This window comes from Stegodyphus dumicola, chromosome 2 (assembly GCF_044657685.1).
Source record: "Stegodyphus dumicola isolate Sdum_Otavi_A_Nest chromosome 2, ASM4465768v1".
Taxonomy (NCBI): domain Eukaryota; kingdom Metazoa; phylum Arthropoda; class Arachnida; order Araneae; family Eresidae; genus Stegodyphus; species Stegodyphus dumicola.
The window spans coordinates 97,717,891-97,744,478 of NC_140769.1; positions in this window are offsets into that span (position 1 = coordinate 97,717,891).

A 26,588-nucleotide genomic window follows, 5' to 3' on the forward strand; every position below is an offset into this window, starting at 1 on the left:
GTACCGCTGACAATTCAGCAAACTTCTGAATATTACGTTGAAAGATTTAACTATCTACTGAGGCAAGCACACAGGCCGAAACGCGTGGTTCTTCAATTTCTAACTAGCCACCTCCACGCTCGTGAAGCAAGAAAGCACTCTTTCGAACTCGTTTCCCTTCTATTTAACTCAGAATACTTCCGCTGACGATTTTGAATACTTGCGCGTTCTACTAAAATTTACATACTCTGGCATTGGCAATTCCAGGGGAAAGTAAGGCTTGACAGGAAAGATTGTTTAAACTTAAAATAAATGTTAGTTAAAATAAATATAAACCCTACATTTGCCGCTGTCAGAATTTGGTAAACTTGGAAGCAGGTCCTAGAAACGACCTGTTGAAAAGTTTCCACAATTCTGAACTAAAATTTAAGAGCCTCGTTTACATAAAAAAATTTTTTTTTCACAAAAGGTAGAATAAATTTCTGTAAATACTTATTTAACCCTCTCTTCTTACAGCAACCTTTCCTGGACTTCAGCAATCAATCTGTTCTCTTCCTTCCAGCATCTGGAAGGAATAAGTATCAGTATCTTTCTAAATACATTATAATTTACACTTTCTTGACACTGAATAAGTTTTTTTTTTTTTGATTGATTTATTTTCCTTAGTTACTGCTTAATTCACATTCATTCAAGTATTCAAACATGAATTTAACTTTACCCTGGCTCTCCACCATGTGTGGTGTCAAACGGGAATATTCGTGTTTTAGTATTGCAACACTTCCCCTAACCACAATGATTTGTTAGAATTCAACGACCAAATAGACACACCTTACTCGACATTCTAAAACACTCGATGAGCTATTTTAACATTCTTAAAATTCAAGTGTAGGTGGAGAACCCTACAAAACGCATTCATTCTTAATTCCCCCTCATTCATCTTTAGACATGCAGGCTTTCGCTCTAAAACATGATCTTATCTACAGTTTAATATTTAAATTTGAATTCATTTCTTTTGAGCATTTACTTTTAGCATCTAAAATTTTATGCTTCTAGACTAAATTCTACTTTTACATAACTTTCAAGTATTACGTATATTTACAAAATTCTAATCCATATAATTTTTACAATTTACCATAAAATGAATAAGAGAAAAATAAATTTTTACTTTACGCATTCTTCGCCAAGCTGGCGGTACTGAAACTAAATTTCTTATTAATACAAGAATACGAAGTTATTTTTATGTTCGGCCAAATTTTGGCTTTAACACAACAGAATTAGTCTTTCGACCAACAGAAACTGCTTGTTCTTAGATTTTATATTTAAAGAAAATAAAACTTTTGCCTTAGCTAAATAAAGTAAAACAAAACTAAGTCTCAACCGAGACAAATTGACTTCCGTCAAAACATAGAACTTCGTATTTACGCATAACATTTCGGAACAAAAGAAAAAAAATTATAGAAGATTTTAACTTATCTTTGAGTTTTCGATGATTGGAACTCCGACATCCTCTTCTGGCAGAACAGCTCCCACGATATGGAATTCATCGACGTCAGTCGTCTCCTTTGTGTCCTTCGAGTTTCGTCCATGTTGATATTTCTTTTTCGCCCTCTGCATGCTGGCCTCTTGGAGTGGTAGTCGTCGGGTTGCTGTCTTTTCCGTTTTGCCCCTGGACGGCTGGTCTTGGCGTCCTCCGGTCTGATTCTATTTATTACGCATTGACTTTGTATTACCTGATTTATACTGACTTTTTATATTATTATTATTTATTTATTTATTTATTTTGTATTGTATCGGTTATGTGCTGATTAATATTAACTGCATTGTCATATACTGAATTGTTCTATTCTGAATTGGTAACGCATTTATAGTGTACTTCCCTTATACTTACTCATATTTCTATTACTCACATGCACTCATATCTTTGATTTGTATTTGTTATGTACCCATGCCATTATTTTATCCTCCCTAATGTACTCTGGCCTATTTATTATATTTAATTTTGATTCAGATTTAGTATTATTGTGATGTCATTAACTAGTAATAGGACTATTCTGTCTTATCGTGATGCCCTTAACTTATAATACGCCTTCTGTGTTCTGTACTCATTTTCCTGTAACTTGCTTTATCTTGTAATCTTGTAATCTTTACCTCTTATTGTTAAATTTGAACAATCCTTGATATATTATTAATGTACTTTACTCAATTGTATCTCTCTATGCCCTTTTTTGGCCATGTAAATATTTCATTAACAAATCTGACGCCTGGGCGACGGGGTGTGGGCTCCCTATGGGCCTTTGGTTCGTTGAACTACCCTGGGTGGATCCGGCGTTGGGTTTGGTCTCTCTGTGCGCGGCTCTCGTGTGGCCTCTTTGGCTGCTCTAGATCTTGGGGGGCGCGGTGCTGAACTGATTCACCCTATGGTAAAGGCACAGTGCTCGCGTCTTCCGTCAATGAAATGGAATGTCTTTTCGTTCTCGGGAACGGCGGCCTTGTTTGCGTCTGACACTCTGGCCCTGGAAGCGTTCTCCTCGATGCAGAATTTCTACTGCGATACAATGTAAGTGGTCTTTTCCTCTTTACTAAAGCTTCTTTACGCGGCGGCGTTGCTTTCTTGTATTTCTTAAATGCTGGAGTCTGAACGTTTCCATTTCTTCTTTTCGGTACCGTCGCATGACTTGTAGCAGGGCTAGGTTTCTCTTCAGTTCTCTGCCTCTTGGGTGGTGGAGCGGGTGACGTTACTTCTTGACCTTCCACTTCTTTTACGCTTGAGTCCTGCAAGAAACTTTTAAGGATTTCAAAATCACTTTGACCATAATATTTTTTCACCTGGTCGGGACTTGCTTTACAGATTTCCCCTCTCTCGTTAAGGTACAATACGACTCCCTTGATTTCCTGAATTACGTAGGGGCCTTCAAATTTTGGAGCTAACTTTGCAGTAAAATTGTCTGGGGCACTTGATAAAGAAAATTTCCGCTTCAACACTTTATCCCCAACTTTAAAATCTGCTTCACGGCGTTTTCTATCATAGTGTAATTTTTGTCTATTCCTTGCCGTATCCGAGCTTTTAACCGCCTGGTCAATGAGTTTTTGCACATCTTTTTGTTTAAATTCTTGCTCTCTTTGTTGCACAAAGAATAATTTATCTAATGGCGTAATTAACTTCCGTCCTAAAAATAATTTTGCTGGAGCTTTTCCCGTAGCATCGTGATTTGCCGTTCTTAAAGCATAAGCTAGCTCCATCCCAGCGCTTGTGATGTGTGCTAACATAACTTCGAATTATTTTTACAATATTTTTATTAACTCTTTCTGCGATGTTTGCCTGTGGTCTATACAGAACCATTTTGATATGGCGTATACCAAGTCCAGTGCAAATATTTTCAAATATTTGGCTAACTAATTGTTTACCGTTATAGCTAATGACTTTTATCGGTGCACCGTATTTTAAAATGTATCTGTGTAAGAATGCATCTGCGACTGTTTTACTGACGCGCGTTTAAGTGGAACAATTTCTGTCCATTTTGAAAAATGATCTACAATTACTAAAAGAAAACGATTTTTATTTAATTCACTCTGGGGGAAGGGACCAAGAAGATCTATGCCTAAAATTTCATTCGGAAATGTGGCGCGAATGCTATTTAAGTACCCGGCCGGGCTGTAATTAATATCATTTATTAACTGACATTGATTGCAGGACTGACATACGCAGTTACTATTTTGTATAATTGCGGGAAATATACGGCCTCGCGTACCCTTTTTAAAGTCTTTCTGACCCCTAAATGACCCGCTGTTTTCGCGTCGTGTAATTCCTTCAAAATGCTTAATCGAAGCGAGGCTGGGATGACTGATTTGTACTCGAGATTTTCGTTTGTTGTTTTCATATAAAATAATAAATTATCTGTTATTTCATAGTTTTCTGCTCTAATTTCTTATCGCATCGATATCTGTGTGTTCAAAGCTTTCGGGGGTCTTTCAAATATGCATAGATACTTCCAAATTCAGGATCAGCTTTCAATTCACCAATAATTGTTTCTCTAGAATCTAAAATTTTTGAAGTCAACACAGCGCATTTGAGTTCATTGCCTTCATCGTCCAGTTTTATACGATAAAGTGCCTCAGCTACATTGTTTTCCTTACCCAGTTTATATTTAATTATGAGATTATATTCTTGAAGTTTTAAAGCCCATCTTATTAACCTGGGCGTTAGGTTTTTCCCCGAGTAAAGTCTACCAACAGCCGCATGATCCGAAAAGACTGTTGCTGGCGCTTTGCCGAAATAAACTCGAAATTTGTGTACAGCCATTAATACGGCTAATGTTTCTCTCTCTGTAGCTGTATAATTCCTTTGTGTAGGGTTCAACGTTTTACTAAAAAATGCCAAAGGATGGATATTTTGCATGAGAACAGCACCTACAGCATAGTCCGACGCATCTGCTGCAATTTCCAGGTTTTCGTCCCCCTCCGGGAATTTCAAAACAGGGGCATTGATGAGTGCTTCTTTTAACCTTTCAAATGCGGTATTTGCTTCTGCTGTCCACGTGAATTTACTTTTCTTTCTTTTAATTACTAACAAGGGTTCAACAATATTAGCAAAATCTTTTATGAATGACCGATAATAAGAACATAACCCAAGGAAAGAAGAAAGTTTCTTGGCGGTGTTGGGAGGTGGGAAATTCTTGATGGCTTTTATTTTTGAATCTTGAGTTTCTATACCCTTTTGCGAAATTTTATAACCCATATATTTAAGTTCTTTAGTTGCGAACTTGCATTTGAGGCGTTAATTGTAAGACCGGCTTCTTTTAATAATTTAAAAACTTCTTCTAGGTCTTTAATATGTTGTTCCAACGTACTACTCGTTATAATTATATCATCTAGATAGATTAAAGTCGATTTTCCTAGGACAGGCTTTAGAACAATGTCCATAGCTCTCTGGAATGTTGACGGGGCCCCACACAACCCAAAGAGCATGCGTAAAAATGCATAAGTGCCCGATTTTTTTATAAACGCAGTTTTATGTATGTCTTCGGGTCTCATAGCTATTTGATAGTAGCCAGACGTTAAGTCCAACGTAGTCATGTATCTTGTAGATTTAATCTTTCTAATAATTTCCTCTATAACCGGCAAAGGGTAAACTGGGAATTTAGTAACACTATTAAGTTTTCTGTAATCGATAGCAAACCTCCAAGCCCTTTTATCCGAAGGAGGAAACTCGTTCTTTTTCCTACATAGTATGACTGGACTCGCATACTCACTATTTATGGGCGTTATTATTTGGTTCTTTAACATTTCCTGAATGTGTTCTTTTATGATTTGCTCTTTCTGTTTATCATAGTGGTAAGGTTTAGTCCTACAGGGTTTGTCGCCAGTTAACTGTATCTCATGCGTAACTATTTCACAACTACCAGGCCGTTCTGAAAACAAGTTTGAAAAAGTATTCACCACTTGCTGGATGGCTTGGCTTTCATGGTCATTAAAATGGCTAAGGTCGAATTGCGGTTGTTCCACTGCTTCCACCACCCTCCGATCCATCTCCAGCACAATAGAACTTTCCTGAAACTTCAGTTTGGCCTTCGCGGCTTTTAAAAACTCCATACCTAAAATAAGTGGACTTTGCAAGTTTTTTACTACTAAAATTAATACTTTAAGGCTTTGGTTTTGAACGTGTATTTTTAAAGATAGTTTTCCAATACAGTGACAAGTTTGTCCTTTCGCTGATATGATTTCTGTGTTTTTATTTTTAAATAATCGAAACCTATTAAAATTCTTCTTAAAAAAATATCACTCATAAAATTATCTTCTGCTCCTGTATCGACGAGGGCTTCTACTGGTACATCGCCAACCAAGACTTGTATAATTGGTAATTGTGAGTTTTTTACGATGACCGTATTTAAGTATCTTATTGAGGGTTTTTTCAAAACTTCCGGGGTCTGGACCCTCGCTTTCACAGGCCCCTCTACTCGTTTAAAGCTTTCCTTTCAACTTCTCCCTTCTGGGTACGCGGACGGTTGTTTTCAAATTTCCTTTTTGGGCCTTGACCTTCGAGCTTCGATGAGTTAGCTTGATAGCTTTTTCCTCCATAAGAGCGGTTTGCATTTCTGGTCTGCTCATTTGAAGATTGCCTTCGGATACTTTGAGAATACGATGCCCCTCTAGCTATTTCCGCTATTCTGCGATTTTGGAACCTGACCGCCAATTCGAAGAGCTCCTGCAATATGCTTGGGTTTCTAATTTTGAAGTAATCTTGAGCAGCAGGTAGCAATCTTGGTAAGATTATTTCAATAATCTCCGCGTCGGGTTTCTTTCCATACAGCATATCCGTCAGCTTAATTTTTCGCAGAATAAAGTCCGTCAACTCTTCTATATCCCGTTGATAAAAACTATATAGTTCGGCTTCGAGCCTTGCTCGGTCTTTCACTGTGGGGAAGGCCTTTAATAACGATTTTTTGAAATTTTCAAATGTATATGTCTGGCTTCCGAATTCCCCTAATAAAAATTTGCCTATATTCTTCCACCATAGCGAAGCCTGTCATCTTAGTGCAGATGTCGCGATGGCAACTTTTTGTCTTTCAGGCACAGGGTAGAGCTGGAAGTGATTTTCGAGGCCTTCTAGAAATATCGCCACCGAATTTTTTCCGTCGAAATTGACGTTTGGCTTGATTGACGCTCTCATCGTCTGAACCAGGTATCCAAATCCTTCCAATTGGCTTGCCATTTCTTGTTGTTGTCCAGCAGCTTCCATCCAATTTTCGGCCATTTCATTTCGACAAGTGTTCGGGCGCCAATGTAATGTTGCGCGTTTCCAACCTGCACGCAACAATAATGGTGACTGCTACGAACTGGAAATTACACAAAGTCTTGAGAAGGGTTTAAATCCCTTTTTATTCAACTTTAGAAGTTACAGATGCGTGCTCTTGACGCTTGCAAACTACGCCGACCCGGCGGTAAAATAAAAATAAGAAACTGAAAATGAATAATAACAAGTGACTACCTACGAGGCTCTCTAAAACGTAACTAACCTAACCGCGTTCTAAGATACCGCTGACAATGCAGCAGACTTCTGAGTATTACGTTGAAAGATTTAACTATCTACTGAGGCAAGCACACAGGCCGAAACGCGTGGTTCTTCAATTTCTAACTAGCCACAAAGCAAGAAAGCACACTTTCGAACTCGTTTCCCCTCTATTTAACTCATTACTTCCGCTGACAATTTTGAATACTTTGGGCGCTCTACTAAAATTTACATACTCTGACACTGGCAATTCCAGGGGAAAATAAGGCTTAACAGGAAAGATAGTTTAAACTTAAAATAAATGTTAGTTAAAATAAATATAAACCCTACAAGTTTAAACAGCGTAGAATATGTAATTTAGAAGAGCAGTGAGGGAACTCACAAGTATAGCTGCTAAGCCGAAGATGCCCATCTTCTTTATCTATATATTTATCAGGTGAATTTTGCATTTGTTGTAATGCTAAGTTCAAAACTTGCACTGCACTAGGTTTTCATCGAATTATTTAGTCACTGAATGTTAACTTAGATGTTATTCTTATTTAACAAGTTCATTGTCATCATAGATGCACGAAACGTTCCTGGAAATCATTTTAATTTAATAAACGAACTTCATAGATATCGACTCATGTTCCTAAATTCCATTTCTTTACGTAAGAGATTCATGATATTGTTACGAATTTGGTATTTAAAAAGCTAATGTTAGTTCAATTATAAATTAATTGGTTTTATTTCCCGCGCAGTGCAGCGCGTGACGAATATTAAAAGAAGGAAGCTAAGCTGGAAAATTAAAAATACAAGAGCGCGTGCTTTAAATAAATAAATAACTCTTTTTTTATTTCGAGAAAGTACTGGAAAATTCTAGCGCGTGATTTTAAAATCTTATAAAAGGAGGAAAACATCTCAGTTCGTAGTAGTTGCTTGCTTAGTTTGTTGTTGTTTAGAAAACTGCTCTTGTTGATTGTAGCGAATTCGCGGATTAGCGTTCTTTAGCTGTTTTGAATTACGTTCTATTGGATATTTGAGTAGTTAAAAGATAACTACTGTGAGATATTGTAATACTGCATGATAATTTGAGAAAATTTAAGCATTTTTGTTGTGATAATAATAAATTTTTGTTCATTTTTCATCGGACTTGTGCATTCATTTCATAACGAACCCGTACGCACGCAACAATTTTTGGTGTCAGGAGTGGGGTTTGAATGCCAATAACAAGAGGGATGGAAGAACAATTGAGACAGCTCATTACTGCTTTTGCTGCTTTCCAAGAAAGATGGAAGCTGGCCAAACATCTTTTAAAGAAGAAATGAAATTGGGCCAGGAATCCCTCAAAGGAGAAATGAAATTGGGCCAGGAATCCGTTAAGGAAGAGATGAAATCTCTTAAAAATGAGATGAAAGCAGGTCAGGACGAAATGAAAAGAGAAATTACCTGCGTAATAGAAAATAAATTTGAGGCTATGGAAGGCACAATAGACGCGGTTGAAACTAAAGTTGGACATATAGAAGAGAGAGTTTCTGCAGTCGAACAACAAAAAAAAAAAAAAAAAAAAAAAAATTAAAATCTCGTCAACAGAAGCCTACCGAAACACTTCAGGAGCTCGCCGCGGATGTTGAAAGGCTGTCCCATCTCGCTTTTTCGGAATGCCCGACAGAAACAAGGGAAATTCTGTCCTTACAATACTTTATCGACGGCATCCGAGATACTGAAATACAGAAAGCTCTTCGAATGGCAGATGTAAAGGACATAAAAAGCGCTCTGTTGTACGCCATGAAGTTCGAGGCAGCCCAGCAAGCAACTAGTAGAGATCGCTACCCAGTTAGAGCTGTGCGAGTCCATGAGCCAGTGGATCAACTGATGGCTCGTTTAGATGATTTAGCCAGACAAGTAGAAGATTTGATACGGAGTAGGAGCGAGAAGAAAGTGGCTCTAAGGTGTTGGAGATGTGGTAGTGAAGGTCACCTAAGACGGAATTGCAGAACACCCCAGGGTACGGAATATAAAGCAGATGATTTTACCAGACAAGTCAGTGGCTTGAGACGGAACAGAAGTGAAAAGAAACTAATTCTAAAGTGCTGGAACTGCGGAGTTGAAGGCCACATACGAAGAAACTGCAGAACACCCCGAGGTACGGAAAATAAGACCATTTCCCAGCAACAACGCAGTAAACAAATTAGTGACCATATCGAGGAACGGAGGTTGCCAGATAGTGAAAAACCTTGTTTTAAAGCTCTTAAAATTTATACAGTGAGTGGCAACAATAACGGACTGTCCATCAATGGAAATATCGATGGAGTTCCTTGCAGTATGATCATTGACACAGGAGCTAATGTTACCATCATTAGGAAAGATTTAGTTGAACAGTTTAAAGATAAACTTATTTGGACGCCATCCTGTGTTACCCTTCAGACTGCGTCTGGTGACAAGATCGACATAACTGGGAGTTAAACGTAAACATCACGTTTGGAAGTGCCGCCTACCATCACACGGCATATGTGGCGGATATTACAGATCCATGCATACTCGGATTGGACTTTTTAAGGAAATACAATTTTTCCTTAGACTTGAAAAACAACAAACTGCTTTCAGGATCTAAAGACATGACTATCCATCCTAAGAAGGGATCCTCACCTGGAAATGCCGACGCTTTGTCCGAAAGAACCAGCTCGAGAAACAGCCGAAATCATGCTAGGGTCGAAAAGAAACACCAGACTACCAGCTATTCTCCATCTCAGATGCTCTTCGGTCGTGACCTTCGTCTGCCTTGTGATCTATTGTTTGGCCGCTCTCCGGATGCTCCTTCATCGTCTGAGGAATATATTCAAGATCTCCAGGCCCGGTTTGAAGTGATGCACAACTTTGCACGAGAGCGAGTCAACTTGGCGACGGAGAAGATGAAGACCCGCTACGACACAAGAGCTACTGAACATCAGTTCCACGAAGGAGACAAGGTGTGGTTGTGGAACCCGACTCGACGGAAAGGACTTTGTCCGAAATTACAGTCACCTTGGGATGGCCCGTATACAGTCCTAAAAAGGCTGAATGACGTCGTGGTTCGGATTCGTAAGTCTTCGAACTCTAAACCTAAAGTCGTTCATTACGACAGGTTAGCTCATTACTATGGCCATAGTACGTAATGTAAATAATTGTAAATAGTATCAGACCATGGTCCTTTTCGTTTATAAATGTGTATTTAGTATTTGATTTGCATTTAGTATTTGATTTGTATTTAGTATTTGTTTTGTATTTAGTATTTGATAGCATTTGATTTGTTTTATGTATTGCATTTATTGTTCATGTTGTTTATTATAGTAATGTAATGCTTATTAATGCATTTATGCCACAGTTGTAAGTTTAGCTTCCTGTCCAGGGATTGTACTGCCCGGGACGTGCAGTCCTTGGGAAGGGGGCAGTGTTACGAATTTGCTATTTAAAAAGCTAGTTCAATTATAAATTAATTGGTTTTATTTCCCGCGCAGTGCAGCGCGTGACGAATATTAAAAGAAGGAAGCTAAGCTGGAAAATTAAAAATACAAGAGCGCGTGCTTTAAATAAATAAATAACTCTTTTTTTATTTCGAGAAAGTACTGGAAAATTCTAGCGCGTGATTTTAAAATCTTATAAAAGGAGGAAAACATCTCAGTTCGTAGTAGTTGCTTGCTTAGTTTGTTGTTGTTTAGAAAACTGCTCTTGTTGATTGTAGCGAATTCGCGGATTAGCGTTCTTTAGCTGTTTTGAATTACGTTCTATTGGATATTTGAGTAGTTAAAAGATAACTACTGTGAGATATTGTAATACTGCATGATAATTTGAGAAAATTTAAGCATTTTTGTTGTGATAATAATAAATTTTTGTTCATTTTTCATCGGACTTGTGCATTCATTTCATAACGAACCCGTACGCACGCAACAATATGTTAATATTTATGCATTATTTTCTTCAGGTATATCTGAACAGTCAAGATCATCTCTGTGAGGGACATATTCTTCTTTATCCGAGAAACTGAATTCACGTATATACACATTCGTTTGATAAGTTATTTTCTAAATTTTTATAAGTTGTTTACCTGTAAATGGTCTTTTGACTTAAACCTTATTCTATTAGGACGAAATATACTTGATAAATTCTCATTTGCGCCGCTCATATTATGGGAAAATTTTGAGAAAAAATTTACTTGAAAAATTCCAATTTACTGTATTTACTACCACGCCCTACACAACTATTCACACTTAAAACTTACGTCAAAATAAAATATTAACATAAAACCTCAACATGCGCTAGAACGTGATTGTTTACATTAGATATATTGGTAATATTAAATAATACCACCACATCAGGCGCTGCTGCGTGATCGTCAGAGAATGCATTAAACATTTGAATGACTTAAACTCTAACAATAATGATATCTAATAACTGTTAGTTTTTATTTGAACTACAAGAAGTAAGTTTTAATAAGCCTTTTATTTTTGTCTCGTCCGAGTTAATGACATTTAGTTCTCTGTTTGGTAAGAAAGCGAAAATGCGTCAAAGGAACGTAAACTTCAAAATTTGAAATTGAATGACTGCAAGTAACGAATAGACTAGGTTATCGCCCCGAAGTATACATCGTACTGTCTGCTCAAGAATAAGAAATTACAGCTATGCGCGCTTTTAAATTTCGGTTTAATTTTCTTGATAAGATTAATTCATTAACTTCATTTAACATTAAATTAAGTAAAGAAACTGTAATATTATGTTCACTTTTGTGCTATACCTCTGTTCGGGACTCATGAGCCCTTTCAATATGACGTACATCCCTTTCCCGGTTACAGTGTACTTACCTGAATAACGATCTTGACTTGATCGATGGGGTGCGCTCAGATTATTGGACGGTTGTCTGGTACCTCTCCATGGCGTAGCAACTTGGCTCCTTTTAACGATCCAGTCCCGCACTGGAAGCTTAAAATTTCCTTGTGTACCAAACATTGCTTTCACTGACAATTTAGAAGTATTCTTATTCGAATGAGAAAACATTTTAATTAATTATTAAAAATAGCACAGTCAAGGTTAGTTTATACACTATTCTGTGTCTGTTCTTGAGGTTTATTAGGAAGCTATGCTCCTCCTCGGGAATCTAAAAATACTTGTATGAGATCAGTATTTGATTTTATTCGAAGAAGAAAATAATTTGCCCAAAAACAGTTTTATAAGTTCAGAAGATTTATAAGGTATTTTCTCGCACCTTCCAGCATGCATTCTGGGTGTAATTAATTAACACACTCGGCACGTACTCGAGTTCAGGTTCAAGTTCCGGCGAGGGCATTGCTCATTTTTCATGTCTCCTGCTTCAAAATAACGTAACGACTCTACAGTTTGATTGCCTGTTACCTTATATATTTACAAATAGAGATAATTTATGAAAGAAGAAATGAAGACTAAAGTACTGTATTTCTTTACAGGGAACAAAACTAAATTCGTTTGCAGAGAAAGAATTATCTAAATTATAATTTAAAGCTTAAAACATAATTCGTTTGTGTTCCGTATATAGAGAAAAAAGCATCTACTAATTGCTATACAGTTACTCTTAGCAATAGTGTCTACAATTAAATCCATTTGCATAAAAAATTTCGTTCTAATTCCTTCTAATGTTCACTTTTCTAAAACTACTCATGAAAACGGCGAAAAGGCATTATTCGTGTTCTATCCATTTTCTGAAGCCTACATTTTTAAGCTAAGTGTAAGCTATACATTTTTATCAGCATATCTTCGCTTATTCGAACGTGCGTAGTAATCATATTCAATGCCTATACTTATAGCCTGTGTCTTCACATCAGTGGAATACTTTAAACATAAAATAAAATCGCTTACCTGTAGCAAGTGCATTTTGATTCTAATAGAATGGATTTTGCGTTATGAAACTAAACAGATTCTCGGATTAATTTCTTGTTGCTGTGACTTGTTTCACTTGTCTAACAGTAACATCAGACCAAGCCCATGAAATTCATCATGGCAAGCAGTACAAGACTGCGCCTGACGTTGGCAAAAGCCTTGAGCACCACACAGGTGCCAGCACGACTTTGCTCAGTTCCGCCCCCAATTATGATGGACAGCAGCCTCAGGAAACAGGTCAGAGGGAGTCTTCCAGCCCTCTTCTCCTACCATCAACCACTGGAGAGAACTTTCGGCTCGTATATTTAGAGTGCTCCCATACCGCACAGACACTATACGTTTACAAGCCTACATGCCTTTTCCAGGATTCGGACTTCGGCCCTTCGGATAGTGGTTAACGATATTCAGCATCGTTAACCACTATCCCGATTGAGCGGCTGGATTAATCTTCATTTGGCGACCATTATACTATCATCACTATTTATTTATTGTAATTTAGTTCGCTCAATAAATGTGTGTGGAATTTGTAATTCCTAGGACTAAAAATTTATCAGCATAATACTTGAATCCCGGTTCTCTGGAAAGAAAATTTAATCCTATTTTCATTACCTGCTGGTCATTTTTATTTAGCTACATCAAGCATTTTTCTTTCCATTTTCAAAAGGAGAAATGCTTCTTCCTGGATATTAAGCCCATTAGCTACATCAGGCATAGCAAAACTTAGTGGGGCATTCAATAGTTAATAACAACTGTACGTATGCTCCCTATTCTTTTCAAGTTATGACTAGAATTTTGTTTAAAACTTTTAACTGATGCATTGTTTCGTGATACAATCTAGTTTTTTTAAGTAAAAAAGTCTAAGTAAAAGTCAGTGTGAGACATGTGACGGTTTGTGAATACTGAATCTAAAAAGTCTAAGTAAAAGTCAGTGCAGTATATGTACATTCGTGCACTAATCTCACAAATCTAAGTATACATAAATTATGCACGCTGCCGAGGAATTATTAGGGAAAAATTGTATGTTCTTAAGGCCAACATCACTTTGATTTATTCGTTTGATGCTTGTATAGCTTTCTTAAAGCATACTTCTCTAGCTCAAAAAATTCGAAATTATCTTCCAGGGTAAATGTTTATATTAGTAATAAATTGTGAATGCTTCAGGAGATGGCTTGCGGCTTACTAAAAATTCATTTACTTAAGAGTTTCTGAAGAATAATTATTCTTCTTTTTACAGGAAAAGTACACATTCTGATCAATTAATTTTCCCACTTAAAAGAATGGTTCATTAGCAATGAGTGAGGGCAGTTTTCAGTATCATAAAACATTTCAAGACATTGGAATTATCAAGATATACATTTGTGTACATTCTGTAGAATGTATAAATATTACGCAGCTTGTTAGAAAATCAAGGTAAGAAAAACTAAATAATGTTTTACTGTCCGACCAGTAATCTCATTTGAAAGCCCTTTAGTCTTTTCACTTATTCATTATATTTAACGCAAAACTAGTATTAAAATAATAAGAAAACTATTTATAAGTAGTGCATATTAACGAAAACGCAAAGCAAAAGCTCGTAGTATGAAATTTCATGGTACAAAGAAAAAGCAAAGCATAACATGGCAGTATGAAACTTAATGGTAGAAAAGAAAAATCAGTAGCAAAGCTTTAAAACAACGATTCGAAAGTATTTAACTACGATTCGAAAATGAAAACCATCAGTAATGAATCATCCAGTGTCAGTCATGTAAGTCACCCAGTGTACTTGACATCATTACGCAAACTAAGCTTATGTGCCATTATACATTATCCGTCTATAATGTTGGTATATTTTGGATATGGTCATCTACGGAAAAAAGACTTTCGTGTGATGATTCATTATGTATCCGTTTGTAATATTCAGGTAAAACTTAGTCAGTATTAAATTAAGACGTAGTTTAGATAAAAAAGAAATAATTTAATGTTTTTTTGCTTTTGTTTAATTTCTTTGATTGATTATCTAGTTTTGTCTGGTAAAAACAGCTCATTTTTATGCATTTTATGTAACTTTCAGACGTTTAAAAATGCTTTTTTCTGTGTTTAACTGGTATAGAAAAACATATTATGATTAACGTTTCATCTCGAAGTTTAGATGTTTAATTTGTAACTCGAAACTATCCGCCAATAATTTTTACCACTATGTTAGTTTCTTCTGAAAGTCATAAGCTAAATATTGTGAGATTCAGTATTCACAAACCGTCACATGTCTCCAAAATATATAGGTAAAATTTTTTATTTTTAAAATCATGCAGATTTTGCATGAGTTTGGTTTCCCAAACACAGAAATATTCTAAGATTTTTTCTTAACCTTATGCCGTAAAATTCCATTTAAATTTTACTGACGATTAGTTAACGTTGATTCTTCCCTTGGCAGTTTGTTTCGTTACTTAATCACTCAGTCCAGAGGATTAGGTAGATTTTATAGCACGCGGCGCAAGTTAAAATGACATGAAGAATCGTAACCGGGATGAATCGTAGTACAGACTTGGCTGTTCCTGCCGTCAGTCATTGTTTGCTTATAGAAAGAAAGCCGCTGATCAGAACAGATATGAATACTCGACATTGGCAAGCTTGGTAACTGTTGTAAATTAGTTGAGCTCTCTCTGCCAGACTTTGTCAGTGCTCTAGCTCTCAGACGACGCGAAATCGGTCATTCCTTATGCGGAATGGTAGGAGATCCGGACCACTATCTGTTCGCTTGCAGAGTGACCGCCAAATATCATCTTAGGCAACCAGTAGCAAACCACATCCATGCATGGGCCAAAGCTACTTCGAAAAATCGCAATGCATTGAAACGCATATGCGATTGCATAAATATTGCACGCAGAATTCTCAGACAGGCTGGAGTAATTCTCAGCTGCCATCCTTGTCACCAGCACAGCCCCTGTATGCTCTGTACCTGTAATGAACTAATTTTATCTTAAGTTAGCTTATTCGGCTTTTCTTATTTCCTGTATATACTTATCTTCTTGAACTGTAAACCTTGACTTATGAACCTTGAATTATGCATTTTGCCTTATTTTATGTATTGTTTTCACTGTTTTGCCTTTTTTTATTTTATGTATTATTTCGCTTTTTAGTATTTTACTTTTTATTATTTTTAGTATTGCTATTTAGTATTTAGCCTATTTTAGATATTACTTTTACTGTTTATCAGTCACTTTTTTAATTGCTCATACATTGCACTGTACTCATTTATCGTTCACGTTGTGGATGTCTTTTGTAACCACCTATCCATAACTCTGTAAATATGTAACTGAAATTGTTCTTCTCACCCGCAATGCACCCTTCTTTCATCACTGCACTATCGTCTCGTCCAGAATTTGTTTGCACTGCCCCCAGCACTCGTCTTGAGCACAATATGTATATATACGTGTGTTATGTTAATCTAGTTATTTCCGTCAGCGGGGCTACCTGGCCGATATGCTAACTACCCAGTGGACCGGCTGCCTCGCTGTCGGTGGAAAGAAAGAAAGTGCTCTAGCTTTGCGAAGATTTATTGGTGCAGCACATTTAATATACTCTAAAGTTAAAAAAAAACTGCTACTGACTTAAAGAATTTAAATTTTATTGCATTTAAGTTAATCTCATCAATGTTGAAGAAATGCATTTCTTACGTTATTGTAAAAGTTAACTTTTGTATTCTGTGTCTTATCTTTGCAGCCAGAATAAAGCGAAGGCGACAACTAATCGACAGACAAAGGTAACTTCTAAGAATGAGCAGAGTAGAACAATTTGATTGAAAGCAGCTAATTTAATTATTACTTAGACACTCCTATCGTTAGCACATTCATCCTATGATTCCTTTTCAACAACTTGCTTTTATTTTTGCATCTTGAATGATGTAACCGAAAAGAACATTTTTGGTCTTTAAAAGATATTTCAAATGCTTATCTTCACCAAGCCTGAAACCTGAATTTTTCCTGTTTTCGAATATGTTCATTAAAATATTTTCTACCTAAAATTTTATACAGAATAACTGCTGCTGAAGGGAATTAATATATCATAATTATTATATATTAAGTTCTTTTTAAAAATCAGATGTTACTTTTAGGATTTCTTATTGATATTCAGCCCAGAAAATACGCCTGGGCAGCTTTCCTTAGTTATTCTACTACTATTCCAGATATTCCTGGTCTATTCCTCTAGTTAAAGTTCATATCTCAATCAGAATAAATTGCTAAAACATTTTCTGTGGTTTTACACATGCCAAATGGTATGGTAGCGGGCATTAACTACCAAACGCTAGATAATAAGAGCTACAAATTACAATGATCTTGAAAATTAAAGGAAAATGACAGAAATAAAACGCAAGTGATACTTCATGAAAAATTATTAACAGAAAGTTTTACAAAAGCATTAGTTAACAAAATTATAACGTTTTGCAGTTGATTATTCATAAAATATTGAATCTAAAACCAAATTTTCGGAAAAAAGGAAAATGATGGAAAAATTAAGTCACCTCTTATAGAAAGAATTTTCATTAATATGATGTATGGTCACCTCGGATAATTATGCATCTGGATTTCATAAACTTTACCAAAGTGTTGATCAAGTCTTGTGGAATTGCACGCCAGCAGTTTTAATTAAAAGTGCACTTTTCAGCTTCTAGAGAGTAAGGGAGACATTTGGGTAAGCGGAAATTCGACTCCGTAAGGCATCCCCCAGAAGCTCAATCGGGCTCAAGTCGGGCGAGTAAGGTGGCCGATCCTTTCGATTGACATCTTCTGTTTCCAAGTATTCTGACACCACACATGCTAGAGGAGGCTGAGCATTGTCATCTGTTAGAAAAGACTGTGACCCAAGAGCACTTATAAACAGTCTAATTTCGGGTTCCAAACCAATAAACCGCGGTCGAAGAAACGGGATGTTTCATGGACAAGAGAAGCTAAGTTGCTTGTTCCTTTCTCTCTCCAGATCAAATCACGACTCTTTAGACTATATCTATATAGACTCGTCAGTAAGCAATACTCGAGCCCAGTTGTCTTGGCTCCATTGAACATGCCGACAATACCAGTTTACACGGGCCCCTCTGGAAACTGCAGTTAGTGGGACACAAACCGTTGGTTCTAAAACTAGGCCTTCATACTGGATGAAGCACTTGCTTTTTGCTTCTTGGCTAAGCTCGACTACTGTTTGTTATCTTCTTTCTTATCTGTTGTGTAAATATTTTAAACAGTCCAGCCTATTGTGGCCAATTTATTTATGTATGATTCGTCAACTATACAAAAGAAATACTTAAATCTGCTCCGACTGCAAGTCTATTGTTCATCACACATCTTTAATATATCAGCATGACTTCAAATATACTTCAACATCTTCGTCATCAACGACATTCCAAACTGTCATAGAAAATTTATTTTCCAACCTATAAAGTTAAACTCCTAAAAGAAGTAAGGCTACAGTCCAATTTGAAAAATAAATGTACTTTCTGATCAAACAGAATGTTCCAAATGCTGTTTAAAATTGTGGCCTTCATCTATACATTTCTGAATACAAATCACGACTGATTCCGTACCGCGCACCAAAATGAGGATTTCTATGCACACCGCTTGAATCTGATCCCAAAACGTGTCAAAGTGATGTGGTTTACGACAGTACACTTTATCTTTTACTGTTCCCTATACGAAAATATCGAGGACCGTAAGGTCTGAAAGAGCGTGCAGAAAACTGGATTGATACCAGTCCCATTTGATCACCTGCTTCCGCTCTTGGAAGTTCAAACATACATCAGCCATGTTAATGTTATTCTCTTGACATTAACTGGGTTGCGCATCTAGACCGATGACTCTGCTGCCACATGTTGAGAAAAATATAGCATTACTTTTTTATAAATTTAACCTTGTAGGTATGATAATAAATTTTATATGACAGTTCAAAGTGTGTATACATTTTTCTGACGCATCCTGTATATATATATATATGATTGTTTTTCATATTGTTATATTATTTACTTTATTGTTTACATATTAGTCTTTATTCTGTACACTTCAGTGCATTACTATATATTTAAGTGATTTACTTGTGGGTATAACACGTAGTGCATATTTATTACTACAATTAGTTTCAAATTGATTTAACTAACGTGGCCTGCAAATTTGCTGCTACGTATGATAAAGCTCTAAGGACCTTTTTTGGGGGTTGTGATGCTCTACAGGACTTCCAACATTAATACTTTTCATTAAACCTTTATGTCATAAAGTACCTTTCTTTCGAATATGTATTTAATTTTAATTCAAGTTTCGACTATTTTATGAATTTCCAGGAAAGCGCTTAGTTACATCTTGCCTCTGTTATAAGCCTGTCTACCAGTGTGCATGAAATATACTGCCTTGTTGCTTTACAGTGTTAACTGAAAAATTCTTTCTTTGTATTTGATATCTAAATACAGTCTCAACTTTCTTCACTGCTACCAACAATCACTATTACACGCTCTTTACTTTCCACATATTTCATCCAATTGAGTTTACATAACAATGATTCATAACTAGGTTTGACTCCATTTCCTGTGAAACGTCAACATACTGTCTTTGAAATTTCTTGTTTCTTAATATAATTTTTTTGTTTGTTTAATGGTTCTACACCAGCTTCACCAGCAAGACTGAGATTTCATATTTTTCCTTGGTGTCTTCCAGCTCATATCCTTCATAACCAATGTCCAGCCGTGTTCCCAACAGTCTAACATTGCTCAGCGATTTCAAGGATACTATTGATATATTCCCTTCAAACCAATATATCCTTGAGATTGAAGATGGTACTGCAGAGTTAAGCACTGCAAACATCTTGTCCGCTATCAAGGACATCAGTGCACTACGGAATTTCCTGATGAAGCAGAAACTGTACTTAGCTAAGCAAAACGATTAAGATTATTGAAATCTTTTAAAGACAAAATTGCTAAACTATGCGACATTTCGGAAACTGGAAATCATCAGCGACGAAACTGCACCTCCGAACTTTGGAACCAAAAATGCAAAGTGTTGTTTTAACCTGACACAACAAATGCAGGAGTCAAATCCCAGACTTGTCGGTGAGAGATGTACTTTCAATAAAATATAATAATAAAATAATCTCTTACAGCCTGCGCTATCCGGACATTTAACTTTTCAAAAAAACATTCAAGGCTTGCTGGTTGGGGTAGCTAAACGTTCGCAAAGCATATAGCTTCATATAGCCGAGAATCATTCAGATCACTCCCCCTAAGCGACAGTATGCATGTACTTGATGTATTATACGACAAACTTATAATAATATTCATTTCAGTTTGTAAGCAAATAAAATCAGGTCACCCGAAGAAGCTTCTTCCTGTTAAGAGGATTCGGATAAGAATTTTAATGTTACTGTTGTCAGAAGAAATTGCTCTCTGATCCTGCCTACGTCGCAAATAGTTTGGCTCCAAGCACTTACCTGGCCTTCTTCTAATCAACATACGGTCATGACCGGCACCAGGCGCTCTTTTGAGGCTACTAGTACTCCTTTCGGGATGTTACATATCTTAAGATATTCCATGACGCCACAATGGAAATTTCTATTTCCGACTAGGGATCCATGAAGTAAGAATTCGGTTCTTTCTGGTATTGTGACATCGTCTTGAACCATGATCTGGTGGACAGAATTAACTCTTTCGTTACTAATTCCGAATGGGTTTATGTCCTCAGAGGCAGAATGAAGTTCGTTATTTTTAAAAACCAATAAAAATTATATTTCCGTAGAAAGTGTAATTCGAGTAGGCAAGTGTCTGTAATATCTGCCACATATGTCGCGTGATAGTAGGCGGTACTTTCAAACGTAATGTTAGGTTTAATTTTCGGTAAGTATCGATTTTATCACCGGACACAGTGCGGAGGGTAACACAGAGTGGCGTCCAGGTACGTTTACCTTCCAGTTGTTGAGCTAAATCTTTTCTGACGATGGTAATGTTGGCTCCTGTATCGATGGTTATATTGCAGGGAAATCCCCTGATATGTTCCATGATGAAGAGTTCACTACTGGCGCGACTCTTTGCGGAAATATGAAGTGCTTTAAAATGGGGCTTCGCATAATCTAGCAACCTTTGCCCCGTGAGATGTCTACTAATTAGTTTCCCTCCTTCTTGCTAGGAGCGGTCTTAACGTCTGTGGCCTGATGTATTCTGCAGTTCCTTCGTACGTGGCCTTCAGCACCGCAATTTCAGCACTTTAGGGTCGATTTCTTGTTACTCCTATTCCTATATTTCGTCTCAAGGCATTTACTTGTCTGGTTAAAACTTCTAAACGAACAGTCACTTGATCTTTATCAGTTCTGATTGTATCGCTGTCTATACAAGTTGCCTGCTGCGAATTTTATGGCGTGCACTAGAGCGATTTTCAAATCTTTGACATCCGCCATTCGCAGAGCTTTCTGTATTTCAGGATGCCGTCGATGAAGTAGTGCAGGGACAGGATTTCTCTTGCTCCTGTCGAGCATTCCGAAAAGGCGAGATGAGACAGCCTTTTAATATCTGTGTCAAGTTCCTGGAGATTTTCCGTGGGCTTCTGTTGATGGGTTTTAATTGAAGTCTGCTGTAATCTTTTAAATACTTCTAGCCAAAGCGCAGCTTCAACGCGCCGGATAGAGCTTCGAATTCTAGTCTCTGAACGCGAGCTGTTCAGCCTGGGTTTGATTATATGCACTGCTCTGAGATGACATTTAAGTGGTTACATGAGTTTATCATTGGGCACTGTAAAATTGAGCCATTTTGCCCTGAATAGTCCACGGCATTATTTGAGTTTAAAAATTCTCTAAGAAAACTTAGATAATCCCATATGTTAATGATCTTTTATGATCTGGTTATGCATTATAATTAAAATGTATTTTGTCTTTAACAAATTTTAATTAAAGGTTTTACGGAGTTCTTGTTTGTTAATAAATTCCTTTGCTATTAACTGCAAGCTTTTTATTCGTTTTAGTTCGACTGTCTTTCGATGTTGATATTAATGCGCAAAAGCTTAAGATTGATTCTTCGTAAATGTCTCGTGTTATTATAATAAGCTGTATTTTAACTGCATTTATATTTTTGAATTATCTAAGATTCCCTGTAATGATATTCCTTTGAAACTTAGAACATGTGGGAATTTGTCAATATTATAGCATTGTGAATAGTTGATAATATTATTATTCATAATCCCATATATCATAAAAATATAAATTCTCATGAACTCCAATTAAAGCGTTAACTAAAGCATACAGGGATTAAATTAGTAATTTAAATTTTTATGTTTATTCATGTAGAATTCCTAACTGAATTATCTCCTAAAGAATACGAATGGAATAAGAAAATTTATTTTTCTTGTTCGATGCTTCTTCAGAAAATTCCAGAACAGTAAAATGTTACCGAGATTAAAAATAGTAGCTTTTCTTTATGTTTAAAATATGATAAAATGAAAAAGGGTATTACACGAAATACATCAAAAGGAATATTTTTTGTTATTTCAAAAGTCATTTCTATTTATTTTGTGATTGTGAAATATATATTCAGGATTCATTGAAATATTTACGTTGTTAGAAAGAAATTCTGAATTCACTGACAGGACCAGAGTTCTAAGAATTTTTACATTTTAAGATATAGCAAAAGAAGCGATATAAAAATAAATAAGTTTCTTACATAATTGTCTATAGATTTAGTTTCTGTGTCCCTAAAACGTTAATCTTATAAGAAAGTTTTATTCGGAGCACAGAATGGGGAAAACTGCTTGATTGATAAATTATTTAAAATATGAAATTCGCTTAATTCTTTTCTTGCTGACCTTATATAAGAATGCCGAAAACTTAATATTATCAGATATTATAGATTCATAATCATCTCCTTAAACAAATAAATGAGATGAACAATAAGATTTGAAATATTATTTTGAAAAATAACAGCACTTAAAGTCAGGATAAACAGCTAAAAACACTCAAGAGACTTACAGAGATAAAGCCAAATTCTCCTTAGCACCCGAGGATTATTGAAGATCACTAAAATATCTTGAATATTCTCTTCCTTTCTTCCTTTTCTTTATAAAACATGTTCCATCGATAAGCATCAAGAGGATACGCACTTCCGGGGAGCAATCGTTCTATGGCCTTCAGAAAGGGTTAGCCTTTCTGAAAGCTTCCAGAACAATCACTCAAAGATCTATCAAAGATCAAGAAATAGATTTTACGGATGTTTATGTTTCTAGAATGTCAAGTTAGTGAGAAATCTCGAACTGTTTCTATCTCGAGAATATGAAATTTCGCCAAAACCCAGTACAAAGACTGCTACGCATATGTTCGGCTCTTCTTGGGCAATTTTTAAAATCATGCGTGAAAAATAAAAACATATAAATGCAATAAATAGTCATGAATCCAAACTCAAATAAAGTACACAATAAATAAGCATAAAAATCCTCATAACGCGGGCTGAAAATAAAAAATAATCAACCAAAAATTAATGCGCACAAACATTTCCATATTTTACCTTAGGTTTAATCATATGCAATATTTCCTTTCCTGACTGAAGCTGAAATGCGTTTCTAATAAGGAATTGCAAACTTTCTAAATTATTTTTAATAAGCGATTTTTTTTCGGCAGAAGATTTAAGATAATAGTGTCTACGAATAAAGTCAAAAATATTTTAACACGTTATAATATGTTGCAATTTCTTAGTACTACGACCTCATTTAGTTACATATTTTCCTTCATAATTTCCTCTACTCAAACATTTCATTCGTGTTGCAATTTTTCAAACAAATGTAAACATTTTCTTTTTAACGCAGCAAAATTTTCATTGCATGATATAACAATAATAAATATGGAAAACTTGATGTGATTCATATACATTGACCAAATTTCGCTTTGAATTTACCATTTTTGCCTAGCTGAATCTCTTATGAAATAATAAGTGTTCGTGCGTTTAAAATGAGAATAGACAGAAAAGGGTGAGAGTCAAGAAAAATTTTAATTTTAGTAAATGCTTCTCTACAGAAAATTCCCCATATATGTAAATATGATGCCCACTATCTGTCGCTTGCGATATAGTTTGTTACTTAAAAAAAAACTGCGGTCGTAACTTATGTCCTCATCATTGCATAGCATTTATTTTCTTTACGTCATCTGAGTGTGTAGTTGAAGTCAGCCTTCATTCGCGCGTTCCTTATGAAATGAAACACGCTCAACAGAAGTAAAGTTTCTGCAGTTGTTGTTCCCCTTGTTACTCTTCAAATCGAAAAATAACCTTTAACTTCCTATTTTAAAGAAATAAACTATAGTATGTGCGTACTAATTAAAAAGTATATAACAGTACGCATTTTTCAGTTTATGTGAACTAGTTATTTCTTAAACAGACGAACAGAAAGTACATTAAACCTACTTTAGTAAAAATTTTCTTTCTGCAAACGATAGGAAAAGCATTGAATTAAAGAAATGAATAGCTATTCCAATGAAAAAATAAAAATTAATTTTACGTACTTCTAATCCTTTCCTTCTAAAGAAAAAGTCCCTTCCAACCGTAAAATAAGTAGTTTTCGCACTAGAAGTCGTAAAAAGCGCCATTTAAAAAATATATTGTTGCAAATAAAATGTTTAAATGTCAAAATATCTCAAACGAAGCTGTTAAAAAAGACAAAAGAATGCTATTTTCATTCTTTACCTTGAAATTATTTTAATGATTCTCTAGAGTTTTCCAAATGTCTGCAGAGATGATTTTGAGTTTTTCAAGTGTTTGTTGAGATACTTTTTACTATACTGTCTTAGCAGGTAACGGTGCACGTTCTTGAAACCTGAAATTTAAGTGTTTGAAAAAATAAAATCGACTGCTTCTGGAAACAAAAGAACAGTATTTAACGTAGAGTAGATAAAATGTTTGCTGCATTTTTAATTTTTCATGAACATTTAAGAGATAACTGTCTTGTTAAAAGGGAAAGAAAATATCTAAATAACATTTCTTTATTTTCATATTTAAGCACAGCGGAATTTTTCACTATCAAAAATTATGATTTTTCAGCAGTATGCTTTTGCATCACTGCTTTAGCATGTGTTTCTTTTAATGAGCACCGTTCACTAGCTGCAATAGTATAGATCAAAGATAATGACTAGATATTGTTTAAAACAGCCTGAAACCTTAGCGTTTTTCAATACTCCATCCAGTAAACACCTTCTTTCTCGAGCGAAAATATTAATTTCTGAGGAATTACAGAAAGATTTTGGGTCTTTAGAATCCTTAGCATAGCGAGTCTAAGCAAACTGAATACTGTTATTGTTAACAAAACTTTTATCAGATAAATGGGTTATGGTGAGAGAAAAAACCACTAGCGTGGTTTTTAAATCATAGAAGGGTAATATTCATATGATCATTGATCATTCATAATACATTTTATTTCTATATGTTAATGATCTCTCAGCTTTGGGAAAGGCCAATCAATGTTGGAAACTGCCTATTCAATGCAAGAACAAACAAAGAAAGCATTGCCGTAGCTTTTTTCATTTGAATCATCCTAAAATAAAAAATATTGCATTAATAATTTCAATAATCTATCTGCTCAGTAACAAAATTCTCAATAACATGCTTTCTTTCAGTGGGTGGATAATGAGACCTTTCTCATTTTTTAATCTAAAATAGGCGATTATAACTGTAACACAGAATTTGTAAAGTCTTCTTGTACAGTAGCGAATGCCCATCCTAAATATAAACTTCACGATAACTGGAAAAAAATGCAATATGTGTTCTATTCTCTGATTTGTTATCTTGAAAATAACAGGTCTGTGTCGAAACCTTTCAAGGCACAGTAAGACACTTTGCATGTCGTAAATCAGGCAGAATTATGCCCAATATATGTAAAATCTACTCTGATGTCCAAAACCTGTTAGATGCATAAACGTAATGAAATAGCCAATTAGTCTGATTTATGTGTTCGCGGAATGAGAGAACGCAAAGTCTACTTCAGCGATTTCGCAGAGTAACTGAAAGATTACATCTGAGAGGAAATTGTTGCAATTCCAGTGAATTTACTAAGGAAAGTCATATAGATGTATGCATGTTACGGTGAAACACCGAAATCTGGAGAATGTCGACTTTCACTGGTGAATGTCAACATTCACGTAGTCACTTGGTGTATGTCCGAAATATTTTCCAAATACTCTTATTTCTAACTTACACCGGTAAATGTCGACATTCACCATGTACTAATGGTGAATGTTGAGCATGTAAGAACATTATAGTTTCTTCTCCGTAATTCAGTCGCGAAAAAACGCACTTGACACTTAAAATAAAAACTTAAGACTATAAGAACTTAAAACACACAGTACATTCCAAATTAGAAAGGAAAATAATAGGCGTTAAAAACTTACTTAATTTTACAGTACATTCTAAATGAGAAAATAAAATAATAGTAATTAAAAAACTTACTAAATTATGTGATTCAAATCTTATTTATTATTACAACTTAAACTATTATGACACTTTATGACAACTTTTTTCGACCTACACCAAAGCATATCTGTGATTGTCGACATACACCGATGAGGGTCCGAATATATAAGAATGTAATGCAATATTCGATCTTTCACCGACGTATTTGGTGAATGTTGACATTCTCCTGTGAAAGTCGACATTCTCCAAATTCGGTGTTTCACGGTAACATGCATACAGTACAACCTGCATATAGTACAATACAGTACAAGCTGCATGTATGCATACAGTACAACCTGTATACAGTTGCAGTTCAGT